The following is a 13,016-nucleotide window of genomic DNA, read 5'->3' as shown; positions in this document are numbered from 1 at the left end:
GCATGCGTAAGTGGCAGCCACTTAAGTAACCTCTAAGTGATGTCATTGTGGTACCCTATCAATTTGGTGTGCGATTTTCTTCTTGATTTGGTTATCTAATGGATGATTAATGCAAGGAAAATCGTGTATAAATAACTGAAATTAGGGGACTTCTTAGTTGGTCGAAAGGGGTTATTTAATGAGAATAGAAGACAGAAAATAGAAAATTGGAGAAGTTGATGATGTTTTTGTTGCGGGTATTACGGATGCTGAGACTATTGTACATGAAATTCAGGTAGGGGAGGGGTTATTATTTTATGTGTTTAACTTATGAACTGTTTTGGTACAGATATATCTAAGATTAACTTGCTTATCATAGAATCCGAGAATCTCGAAGTCCACTGTTTCGTCTTCTTTTTTTCATTTGAAACCTGCAAAAGCAATTGTAGATGCGATTCAGGTAACGGAAGGACTATTATTTTATTTGTACAACTTATGAACTGTTCTAGAATAGGAATCTCTAAGATTAACTTGCTTACCATAGAAAACATGAATCTCTAAGTTCATCGTTGCTTTCAGTTGGAACCTGCAAAAGCAATTGAGAATGAGAACTATGCTTTAACAGCTGGAATTCAAGATCAAAATTCGGAGTTAGAGAGTGGTGGAACGAGATGACGTTACTAGGTCTGTTCATGTCTCTGACCTTGATCGACATGTATTTCAGTATTTGTATTCTCACAATTAAGCTTCTAACTTTTATTTTTTTTTATTATTTTTTTTTGTGGGTGCGTGTTCTTGAATCCTGAGGTCCACGGGTAACATTGCTTTGTCAATTAGGTTACCGGAGAACAGCTTGCAACGCTCTTCGTAGATAGTCCATATCTGGTGAATGATCTTTTTAGGAACCTCTTTGATGTCATATGAAGCTTTTTCAACAAGTTTTGTCATAGTTTCGAGGGCTTGGTACCAACAATATACAATAGTAAAACAGGTATATCTTTTTGCTGTTGATTATTTTTGCTGTTGGGGCTTGCACTGTAATAGTAAAACATGTTTATCTTCTGTTGTGGTAAAATACTTTGCTTAGTTGGTTGCCTGTGACCTACCATCTTAAATCGTGTTCAGTTTTTTTTAGTTATCGGAATCTTGAAATGTTATATAATATGGTACATCATTAGTTCTACTAAATTATGGGTGTAACTTTTTTTTGATGCATGCTAAATAGTTTTATATAATTATTTCTTTCATGTAGTTCGATAGTCTAATTACTTAGTTCACTTTGGAGCCACCGGGTAGAACATCTTTAAGGATGCAGACAAGTTCCTTTGGAAATGCAAAGGACTCTGGGAAACCCTATCAGAGGCACGTGGAATAGGCCTTTGAAGGGATTGGAATTTTACTTCTTTTGACCTCCAATCAGCAGCTATTCCAGGTATCCTTCTATACATCATATAAGAAACTTTTACCTGTAAAGATCATGTGCAAAGGGGAATCATATGTACCCTATGCCAGGTGGATGTTCATGTCTCTATAAGTGTGGTTGTTAATAAGTGGAAGGATGAGAACGATAAACTCATGACTTTTAGGCAGTGGCTTGATTTCTGCAGGTATTTGTTTCCCAAATCTATTTTCTTCAATTCATGTCTTATAAATATTTTCTTTCAATTCTCTTTGGTTGTTGCTGTTTTTTTTTTAATATCCCTTGTTTAGATCTCAATTTTCTTAATTTGGATCTTGGTAATGCCCATGGTTGAATAATATGGTATCTACAAAAATATAAGTACTATTACTAGAGAAAAAAATACTAAAAGAAAAAATCAATTTCAATTGTTAATAAAGTTTGTTTGTATGATTATTATCTTTGAATCATCAATTACGTAATCACTGTGATCCATAATTGTCCATGAAATAATAAACTTTGATTCCTTCTGAACAGAACAGGGTCGGGATTGGTAAAGTAGGAGTCTATTAAAACAAAGGAAATAAATGACCGTGTAAATGCAGCTTCATCCATATAATGTTGTTCTGTGTTTCTTTCTTTAGAATATCTCTGATCCTTTTTACAAATTGCCTTATTGCTTACTGTAAATAATTGTATGTTAGCACAGTAACACACAGTTCACTCATGTGACCACTGTAATTGATGTCTTAGCTCAAATGGAAGGGCACATGGTTCTTAACCACGTAGTTGTGGGTTCGACTCCCACAGATGGCATTGTTATTTGAGTAGGCTTAAACCTCACATGCTTCCATTGACAATATTATCTCATCGTTACATAGTGCAACACATGAATTAAGAGGGGTGTAATATTTCATCGTGGTACTTAGGAAGCATCTAAATGGAACAAGCTATTTCAAATTCTTTGTGACGTCTTTCAAAGCAATGATATTCATGTCTGCAGGGTAGAGAATTCCACAAGGATATCCTGGGACTTGGGAGAATAACCGGTCAAGATTTTTTCCATTCCTCCATTTTTTTATAGAGTCAAGACTCGGTTCTCTAATTGAGCTGGAAAGGAATTAAGCTGAGGTTATGTTTACAATTCCCATCACATCTCTCCCGCTTATGGATTGTTTGATTGTGAGTGCCAGTGTTTGGTTGTTATGTTTATTTCATTGTATTAACCTATAGCTTCAATCTGCACTTGGCGGTATATATTATCAAGGTTTACAAGCCACTCTTATGCCTTCAACAACTGTGGCTTTTTATTGTTCCAGATAATTCACATCAATAGTTGAGAAGCCAGTGGCATCAGGAAGTTCTGCTGAAGCTATGTCGTAATATGGTATTTTTTAGAAAAATTTGCTGAACTCGCAACGAATTAATACATTGTGCCGAGGAAACCATCCTCAACACTCAACTACATGATATTGGGTCGCAGGTAACACAAAGTTAAATTTACATTTGGAATTTGGTGTATTACATTTCCACTCGCTTTAGCAATTCCTTTATTTTTCTTTGAGAGGGACATGTACATTCAGCTCTGGGAAGTAGCAATTGCTTGGTCCTACAAGAGTTTGGGAACACTTTGTAGATTTGGTGTGGATGCAAATGGTAGAAATTTTGGACTAAGATCTGAATAATGTCTTGCTCTATAAATATGCTATTGTTAAAATGTGTTTTCCTTTAGGAAGAAAATCTATTTAATTATGAGTCATTTATAAGGAAAAAGTTGTCCCAACGAAGATACCTGATCTGATGTATGTGGAGAGAATAACAAGGATTGGCATTCAAATTTTCAAGAATGCAGTTAAGGAGCCAATCTCTCGAGAGGTACAATAATGGATAAATATGATGTCTTATAAATGAATGGTACTTTTGTAGTAATTATTTTGAACTACATAATATTAAATGCTTTATTACCTCCGCAACCAATAATATTTTACTTGCTTGATCCTCATGGTCTTTTATGTTCAAAAAGAAAAAGAAGTGCTAAAAGATAGTTTTTCTTTTCTTCTTTCTCACTGATTTAGACTGAGTCTCGGTTACGACTGTAACAGTATCTAACCTAACATCTTAATTGACATCTATTTTTTTGCCAAACTTATAGAGGAAGAAGAAAAAAAAGGTTATATTATTTTGAGTCATATTCAAATGACCATTGATTGACACAATAACGCCAAAATGTATAAAAAATCTTCAACGCAATATTGGGAGTTCCAGCCAAACAGCCAACTCCACATAAACTAAGCAGTTCATGTTGGCCGGTCAATGAGAGTTGCTCTAAAATATTGATTCTACACTCCAAATTATTGTTTAAAATTTAATGGCTAGCTTTAAATCTAGCGATTCAAGTTAGTCGACTGAGAAAGTAACTTCACCTAGCATGTTGTTTTATCCTGTACTTTTTTTTTTAATTTTCTTTGCTTTCTTATCATATATTAATGTAATTGTTTGATTTGAATTTGTGGAGTCCCCTTTAAATTACCTTATATTCAAGCTATGTCACCCATTAAGAGACTCTTGAGGCCCTTCTCAATTATCATTATGTTTGATTCAGTTCCGGTTTCTAAGATTCCGTCTAAACAGAACGATATGGTTGTTTTCTTAGATACAATTTGATCTTTGTAGCAGATATCCAATGATTTCAAATTTCCAATTGTTAAAATTATTCGAACTTATTTTGATTAATTAGAATTAAGGTTTATTTGTGTGTGGGTTATACCTTAATCGACAGGTGCGATGAGATTTAGTAGATGGTCATAATGAATTTATGCGGAAGAAGCTAAAAGGAAATAATCTAGATTAGAGAACTGTTTTTTTCTTCCATATCATTGTAGTTTCTTCGTGCTAACATATTACCATCTGTTTTACTATCTGGACTTCTAAGTTTCATGTGGCTTGGAGATGGTTATTGTTTGAAAATATGGATCTCAGAAAATGTTATCAAATTGGTCAATGTTTGCGGATGATTATTTCAAATTCATAGGTTACAATGTATATTGTTTCTGTCTTATGAGATAATAAAAGTACTGATTGTGAGCGATGATATATATGTATTTTTTTTAGGATGTGAATGTGCCTAATGTTTCATGATGGGGCATCTGTGGGTTGGAAAATGCTAAAAAAAATATTTATGAGGTATATGTTGTTCAATCATAACTTTCTGATTATTATAGATTAATCGTTTGGCGATTGATCATGTTATTTCAATAATACTAACATGTGTTAGGTATAAAAGATTCTGAAAATTTTGATTTTATTAGATACATTTGCATCTATAAAAAAGATTAATGGTTATGCTTTTGTCCCAGTTTTTTTTTTTTTGATGCTTTTCATTGATTGATTTTATAGAAAACATAAAGAATATCTGCTGATTATTTAGAATTAAGATCTCAGTCTATGTTATTATCATAAAAATTGTTTTATTTTCCAAATTTTTAATCAAATATCCAAAGCAGTCGGATGCATCTAAATTTTGGGTTAAAAATGTGGATAGGTTGAACTCAGGGTTAGGCGCATCTAAGACAAAGATAACGACTGAGATGTAACGACGTTACGTTAGAATCCAGTTTGGAATTATAGTTTTATTGCTACACGAATTTAATATCAAAAATTATTTTAATTTTTTCATATACATGGCCATGATTAGGATCCAGTTGATTCAACCAAGATACCTAGCAATAAAACTCAATAGAAATAATATATTTTGTATTCCAAATCACCCACATCATAATTACCTATTGTTTTGGTTGGCTACAATAGTGCTGTCAAAGGAACATATGTAGTCTCGCATCCTTTCCGATGAAGGTGTACCTATGAAAGGGTTCACTCCTAATAGAATTTAAAGTGGGCCCCCACTGAAAGTTTTAAGACGCAATATGTCAAACTAATTAGCATACCTATTAATAAGGCAGAGGTACGAAGAGGGAAAATGAAAATATCTGTATCGAAAAGAGGTTGCTGATTTTTCTCTGTAAAGGTAAACGTGTTAAATAAATGTAGTTTCTTTTGTGTCCTTTTTTATACAATAATTAGTGTGCTTCTAAATATAAGCAATGTAAAGTGCATCATTTATTTTTCCATTTTCTACTGTTTTTTTTTCTTCCACTTTTCAACAAATGTTAATTGTATTCTCCATGCGGGTATGTAATGGTCGTACACAGTCAGTTTGAAATAATTATGTAAAGTCTGACCTACTTATAGTAATGCTTCCGAGAGTTATTTTACTTTTTAGGAAAATCTATTAACTAAAATGTGTAATGCTTGAAGTTAATGGAGATTCCGTTTCAGATTGATATATGTAATGTTTTTACTGTAATTTGTGAAATTTACTATAAGTTAAATGAGGTTCCACGTTAGCGGTTGAGCATATGACGAGTGACCCACCTTAGAAGTTTTCGTTCGTAGTTGAATTTTAGAGGTACATTGGTGTTTTATAGAGAGTGATCAATTTCTTTGTTATTCAGGTCTTATACGTACTTATCCACACACCAGCAAAATATACGGGTATGTAATATCAAGTGAACTACGGTTTACTATATAGTTGTTCATGAAATAGTAATACTAAGTGATCTTTTTTATTTTTAATATCCATCATTATCATATGTATATATTGGTCTGAATAAAATGTAAAGTTCTGATAATCGGTTAGTTTGGACGTTCATATCAAACTAAGATACAAGAAATATATTTTCTTCAGTCAAAATTCTAGCATCCATGTAGAACTTAACTTCTTATTTCGTTGACCATTCCATATTGGTTATCAACAACTTCCTAGAGAAAAAAGGTGAGGCCTATGGTATAATGAAGTAACTTTTGTCAAGCTCTGAAGTGATACTATTTATGATAGCTAGAGAGACTTGACATGATGGTCTTAATGCTTTTTGGTAGTACAAACAAATTTGTGGTAAATATATTACAGTCTCATTTCGTTTATGTTTCTTGAGTTTATTCTCCCTTTGTTGGAAGGTATAACAAAATTGATAGAATTATTAGCATAAACACTCAACATACTAGAAAGCTCCATCGACACCAGCAATCTTCCAGAAGTCGTGGTTGCTTTAACCGAGTTTTTCTAAATATAATTAAAAAATATTAGCCATTGTCAACGTCATCACCACCACCACCAGACCAGTTTAGATGGAATGTTAAACCCAAACCTCATTTTCTTATTTATTCACTTAATTATGAAGTTTTTAAAGTATTATTAGTTATCATTTCCATCAGATTCGATGGTGGAATCACAAAGCTATATCTTCTTATAAGAAACTACATGCTACTCTTACCCTTCCCATGTCGAGGGAATACGATGGAAAAGGCCGAGATAGCTACGGGTGAATTTTCACTTCTCCGTAAATATAAATTACATGTACAAAAAAGAAAGATGGTTGTTTACATATAACTTGCAGGGCATGTACCATTTATCAGTTGAAAAAAATAGAGTTGTTAGTCAATGTGTAAGCATCGCCAAACTGAGTTAGGCTATCATTTGATACTGATGTTAAACCATCCGTTAGTTATGATTGACGATGTTGAGTTTCATATGAACTTTTTCGTTGTGCTAAATTTACTTGGTGATGTTTGTGCAGGGTACCATCAGGTTTGTTGTGTATGAAGTATGAAGACAATGGTGCCATGATAGACACACAGAGGAGTAAGAAAAATGACAACTCACCAACTCTAAAACAGTTCAATGATAGTCCTATAATACGCTGAAAGCATGTATAGAAATCTTTATGTTTGAAAACGGAATTATACCAATCTTTTTTGGAGCATGTATACCAATATTTCGGGTAAGCAGAAACAATATTGCATTATATTTTCCTATTGATATATATTTCATGACATACCTTTTATTCCTTTAGTGTAGATGTATTTGTTGTTAAAAAAAAAATGAAGCACAAATTTTATGTGCTTAATGAAACAACATTACCTTAATTATTTTTTTTTATTGGCATGTGTTTCTTAAAACTTACCGCATCATAAATAGTCTTACAATATGCTTTTTCATGATTATGGAGCATCATAAACTCATAAAGAGCAGTTATTTCAGTAAATTAACAATTACGTGTGAAGATCGTTGACGTTCTAAGCAATTTTGTCTGTTTTGACCAATGACAGTTGGTTATAAATTGGAATACTGCTTAAGCTCCTAATTGAATATGATGATATACCAATTTCTTTTAGCTAAACTGGAAGCTTAAACATATTAATGCATTAGTGTCATGTTGTTGTAGTCCCTGCACTATACTACATGTCATTTTTGTATTCTCGCCTTAGCTTGACCAGATTAGGCTCACAATCATATGCAAAACAATTCCACATTTCTCTATTAAAAAAATTATCATACTGTACTTTCGAAGTAAAGTAGGAGCAATTAATTTTTCACGGAGTTACCGAATTTGAGGACTTATGTTATGTATCATTCTCTTAGTATATTGAAATATGTTTGGTAAAAAAAAGTCGTCTCATTTGTTTCTCTTTCATTGTTATCACCATTAGATACTAAACTAAACTAATTCATAGTTGCCAACATGGATCCACAATTCCACATGTTCTTTTAATTTATTTATTTCGGTCTTCAGTAAAGATGATTGGTTTTAAAGCTAACAAGGGATAAATATTGATGAATTAGATCAAGTGATTAATAATTTATTAGTACTAATGCAATTATGTGTTTACTGATGTTATAGAATTATGGGCACCCTGGAACGATATAAGTTATTTGTTATATAGTTGGCTAAGTTGTAGTCTTTTTAAAATATTTAACATTAACTAATTTATATTATTTCAAATGAATAAATTATATGCATTTAAGAGTTAACTGAGATTGAGCCGGGGCCGTAAGGCCCCGGTGATACCTAGTAAATAAAATAAAAACAAATAGTGATGACGTGGATATGGATGAGAGTCTCTAAAAACCCATACTCTCTTCCAAACTCAAACTTCCACATCAGATTAAATTTTTAATATCCAACCACCATTGGAGAGGTTTTTTTTGTTGAGAGTTTCTAAAATCCTAGGTGGCTTTAATATTTTTAGAGACCCATATTCCATTGGAGATGCTCTTAGAATTCTTTATTATTTGTGGGAACAATCTTTTAGTTACTTCTGTACTCGTATTGTAGGGAGTTTGGATATATTTTGACCGGGTATACTTTAATCCCATGACCAAGTTTCATTCACAAAATGGAAGGTAGAGTTAGTTTTCCCCCCTTGTGACACAATCTCAGCTTCCATATGTTTCGGCTCCTTTGGCTAGGTTACTCATGAGGCTCGCTGGTAGGCTAGCACAACAACCTGTTCAATTAAGGGAAAAATATGGTTTAGTCCAAAAACCAGTCCAACTGTACGATTTAGTCCGTCCCCAGTCAACTAGGTACAAATTAGTCCAAAATATGTAAAAATACACTAATAACCCTTATTACAATTTAGTCCAAATATTTGCAGTTTAATCCAAACATGATGTCAGCAATTTTAACTAGTATATAAATTATTAAAAAATAATTTATCTTTCGAACCGCTTATTCAAAATTTAAAAATTTTATATATTCGGAAAGCTCTTTCCGAAATCTACAAAAAGAGTACCCTTATGACTATAAAATTTTCATTTAAAAAAAATATTAATTTACACTAGTGCGTACAACCATGTTTGACAAGGAATATAGACATTGAGTTAAAGTAATGCATATTGCATCAACTACTACCTCAGCAATGCATATTGCATCAACTATTCTGCATGACCTCTAATAGAAACTAACGAAGATTCAATGAGACATTGATAAACTTGTTCAGAGGTGATAAGATGTGATTGGTAATCATCTGCTTCAGTAATTATCTTTCATACGTTCGCCATCGTGAGTTTCTTATCAAATTTTCCAGAGCCGCAGGAAGTTGATTGTTGAAAACATTGTAGATTTTATCACCACATGCGCATCTGCATCCAAATACGATGTATTAAAACAAAAGAGTATGCACCACTTTGCACAGATAACAAAGAACCAAGCAGTTACATACATGTCGTTAAGATGTTCTTTGTAAATTCCATTGAAAAGGAACATATACAAAACAAGATTCAGGTTGTGTCTTCCCATAAGTCACCCCAAATGTATAAGATTGAAGTCCAAATTTCGACCGTAATCATAGATTTAAAGTCAGGTCAAGGGCTTCATAATTCAAAAACTATGGTCAGCATCAAAAAGAGTCAACATGTGCACAACTATGTACACATTAACAATAATCATGTATACAACTATCTACACATGTTGGATAAAGAGTACACCATTTTCTAGGCAAGACCAACAACTAACAAGAACTGAGAATAATTGTTCTGCAATATTTTATTATCAGGCAAGCTCAAGCATATACGGAGATGAAATGAAACAGTTGTAATTAAACTCAAGCTATTATGTGCCATGCTCCTACAGAAAGCTTACGAAGAAGCAAGATATGGTAACCATTCAATCACCCTTTTAAAATGTGATTTATGTTCATATAACATATCAGATTTATGTTCATGTACTAAGAAATCATACGTACCAAAAAATGAGTTAAAATGTCCTAACAGTTGAAAGCATCACTTGGTTCCCTATTTCTGAAATTGCAGCTACATGTTACTACTGAATGTCGATGTTAACGTAATCTGGTACTTTATGCAAAATTAAACTTGAACAATAAAAACTATTATTAAACATCATATGTGCAACTATGTACACATTATCAATAAACAAGTGTACAATTATGTACACATTAAAACAGGTGTACAATAATGTACACTAACAGGTTTCACTCACGTATTGCCTTACATAAAGTACACTTCCAATGAACACACCACAACAAGCTCTTATATATGTCAATGAAAACATTATCTCAGAGAATATCAGGTGCTACATTTTTGTCTCATTTTGACAAAGACCAACATCAACTCTGATTATTATTCAGAGTTGTTGGGTTCAAAAATGAGTTAAAATGTCCCAACGGTTGGAAGCATCACTTGGTTCCTATTTCTGAAATTGCAACTACATGTTACTACCGAAATGCGATATTAACATAATCTAATCCTTTATGCGAAATTAAACTTGAACAAGAAAAACTATTAATAATCATCATGTGTACAACTATGTACACATTAACAATAAACAGGTGTACAACTATGTACACATTGATAATAAACATGTGTACAACTATGTACACGTTAAAAATCACTAACAACTTTGGCTCACGTATTTCCTTACATAAAATACTCAATGAACACACCACAACAAGCTCCTATGCCAATAAAAACACTATCTCAGAAAATATCAGGTGCTACATTTTTTTGTCTCACTTAGCATGTATCAGTATCCAGATGCCTAAGCTCTGATATCAATAAACTATGTGTGAATCTATACGAGTCCCTTGAGATCCTCTAGCATGTTAAGTACAAATCTAGCAAATGATGAGTAACTTCAGTTAGGTGAACTATTGATGGTTCACATACCTGTCTCATGACTAGATCGAATAGAATGTTATGAATCTCTGAATCTTGCATAGCCTCAGCCTGCACAATAAAAATAACACGATTGTTATCCAGACTCAAAACCAGAAAATTTGAAGTACTTGAAAAGAATCTTTTTTCTCGAAATGCCAACTACAAAAAAAAGTGGAAAGAAGAGATTAGATCTTCTCTCGCCTGTCTCATAATCATCATCACTGACATCATCATGGTTCATTTTGTTAATTACTGCCACACATCTGCAATAACATTCTGAGACATTAACTTAGGAACGCAACTTGTACTGATTATTAAGAAATCCAGTATTCAAAATACACATATATACTCGTATAAAGTATGAAGTATGAACTGTCACATTGCTCATATTAAGGTTCTCGGTAGCATTATCCCACATTTGAATGAATACTAATAAAATCTCAACAGGTGTACAACTTTGTGCACATTGAAAATCAACAGGTGTACAATTATGTACACGTTGAAAATCCAACCCATCATATGCTAAATCAGAAAACTTATCTGTCGTTGGAGCTCTATTCAGTGACTTTTATCGAAAGAGATTGGAACTCCACTTCCCATATATAAAAAAATTAGATTTGGGTTAAAATTGGGCTGAAAGTCATTTTAAGCAATGGAATCATACACAACGAATCTCACCTAAAATAAATCTTGGGAAAGAAATGGTAGAATAGGGTGCACACAACTAATAAACTTGTTTTTTTTACTGTAAAGGTTTTAGAGCTTCTGCTGACGATAGTTTTATGACCAGACTTAAAATGAACAAAGTGGACTAAGCATATGCCACAGCTCAAAAATAAAAGTTTTTGTGTGCAAACATACATTCAGAGTTTTTGTTTTATACACCATTTCTTTCAAGACATTACCAAGTCTCTAACTCAATAAAATTCCTAAGTCACCTCATTTGGATTAATTAATCAACTGTTCAAGCTGTGGCAACTGAAAATGAAACAAATCTAGAAAGTTTGTGTTGCTTTGTATCAGGGAACACATGTCTACTAAAACGTCTTGCCTACGCTCACATTGAATTCATGACACCCCCTTCAAATTAAAACTAAAGCAACCATAAGAAGTAACAAACAGAAAACAAAGTCTTAATCCCAAGGCACATCCCCCACTTGCTTTCAATCGCCATCCTTATCCTCATATGCTAGAACATATTCTGATCCATGTAGAAAATCCCTATGCTTGCTTTCTCTCCCAGAGCCCCATGCGGCCCATATTGACCAGAGGCATACAGAAAAAAAATCACCAATCCATGATAACAAAGGCTTTTGAAGTGTCAAAAATTAAATACTAGGTTTAAGGTTCTTGCAGTCGGGAATACAAAATAATTTACCAATAATGAAGCAGTTGAACATCTTGTCAAGAGAAAAAGATAGCTCCTAATACTCTTAGTAAGTTCTCAAGTCCAACTTTCGCAGATAAGGGGCACCATCCATGCTGACCTTGACATACAAAGCACTGGAACCAGGTTTTCCATCTACTTCCTCGCTGGTCTTTGTAGTAGTCGCTAATGTATTTTTCCGGAATGACCTTATTGGCAGCCAACCAACGGCCTGGGCCCTGTCATACGAGGAAGGTCAGTAACTAGCTTCGTGGTAAACCAAATCCACTTATCTAAAACTCCATTTTGTTGTAACTTAAACTAAAAATTGAGAATGTAACTAGCAGTACCAATTGCTAAAGATTGTTACCAAAAAGACCAAGACTTAGAACTGAAAGGACTGTCAAAAAGGACATACCCTATTCCCATGATCAAGTAACAAATTCTCCGTCTTAATACCTCTATAAATGATACTATTCTCATAGCAATAAAAATCAACTGGTATACAATTATGTACACATTGGAAATCAACAAGTGTACAACTATGTACACCAACATATATAGTATTCGATTCTTGCAGAGAAATAGAGATAAGAAATTTTTTGTAAGAAAACGACTGGATGTGTAACTATGGAAAGAAGAGAAAAGGAAGATGATAGCTTTTACATTTACATTTCATATGCATGTCTGTCTCTGCTATGTGATTGACTATCAGTCCATGGGGAGAATGAAGAATTTAAGTTGTCTTAAGGTGGGGG

General features: G+C 33.2%; 1 long non-coding RNA gene across 1 annotated transcript; it reads left to right on the top strand.

Annotated features, from left to right (window-relative positions):
- Window positions 1-1,414: 1,414 nt before the first annotated feature.
- On the top strand, window positions 1,415-2,688 carry LOC113322416. Its single transcript, XR_003347136.1, has 2 exons — window positions 1,415-1,586; window positions 2,382-2,688. It is a non-coding gene; the product is annotated as an uncharacterized LOC113322416 (long non-coding RNA).
- The last annotated feature ends 10,328 nt before the right edge of the window (window positions 2,689-13,016 follow it).

This window comes from Papaver somniferum, chromosome 11, assembly GCF_003573695.1.
Source record: "Papaver somniferum cultivar HN1 chromosome 11, ASM357369v1, whole genome shotgun sequence".
Taxonomy (NCBI): Eukaryota; Viridiplantae; Streptophyta; class Magnoliopsida; order Ranunculales; family Papaveraceae; genus Papaver; species Papaver somniferum.
The sequence above is the reverse complement of the archived record's forward strand: the minus strand, read 5'-3'. Positions and strand labels throughout refer to the sequence as shown.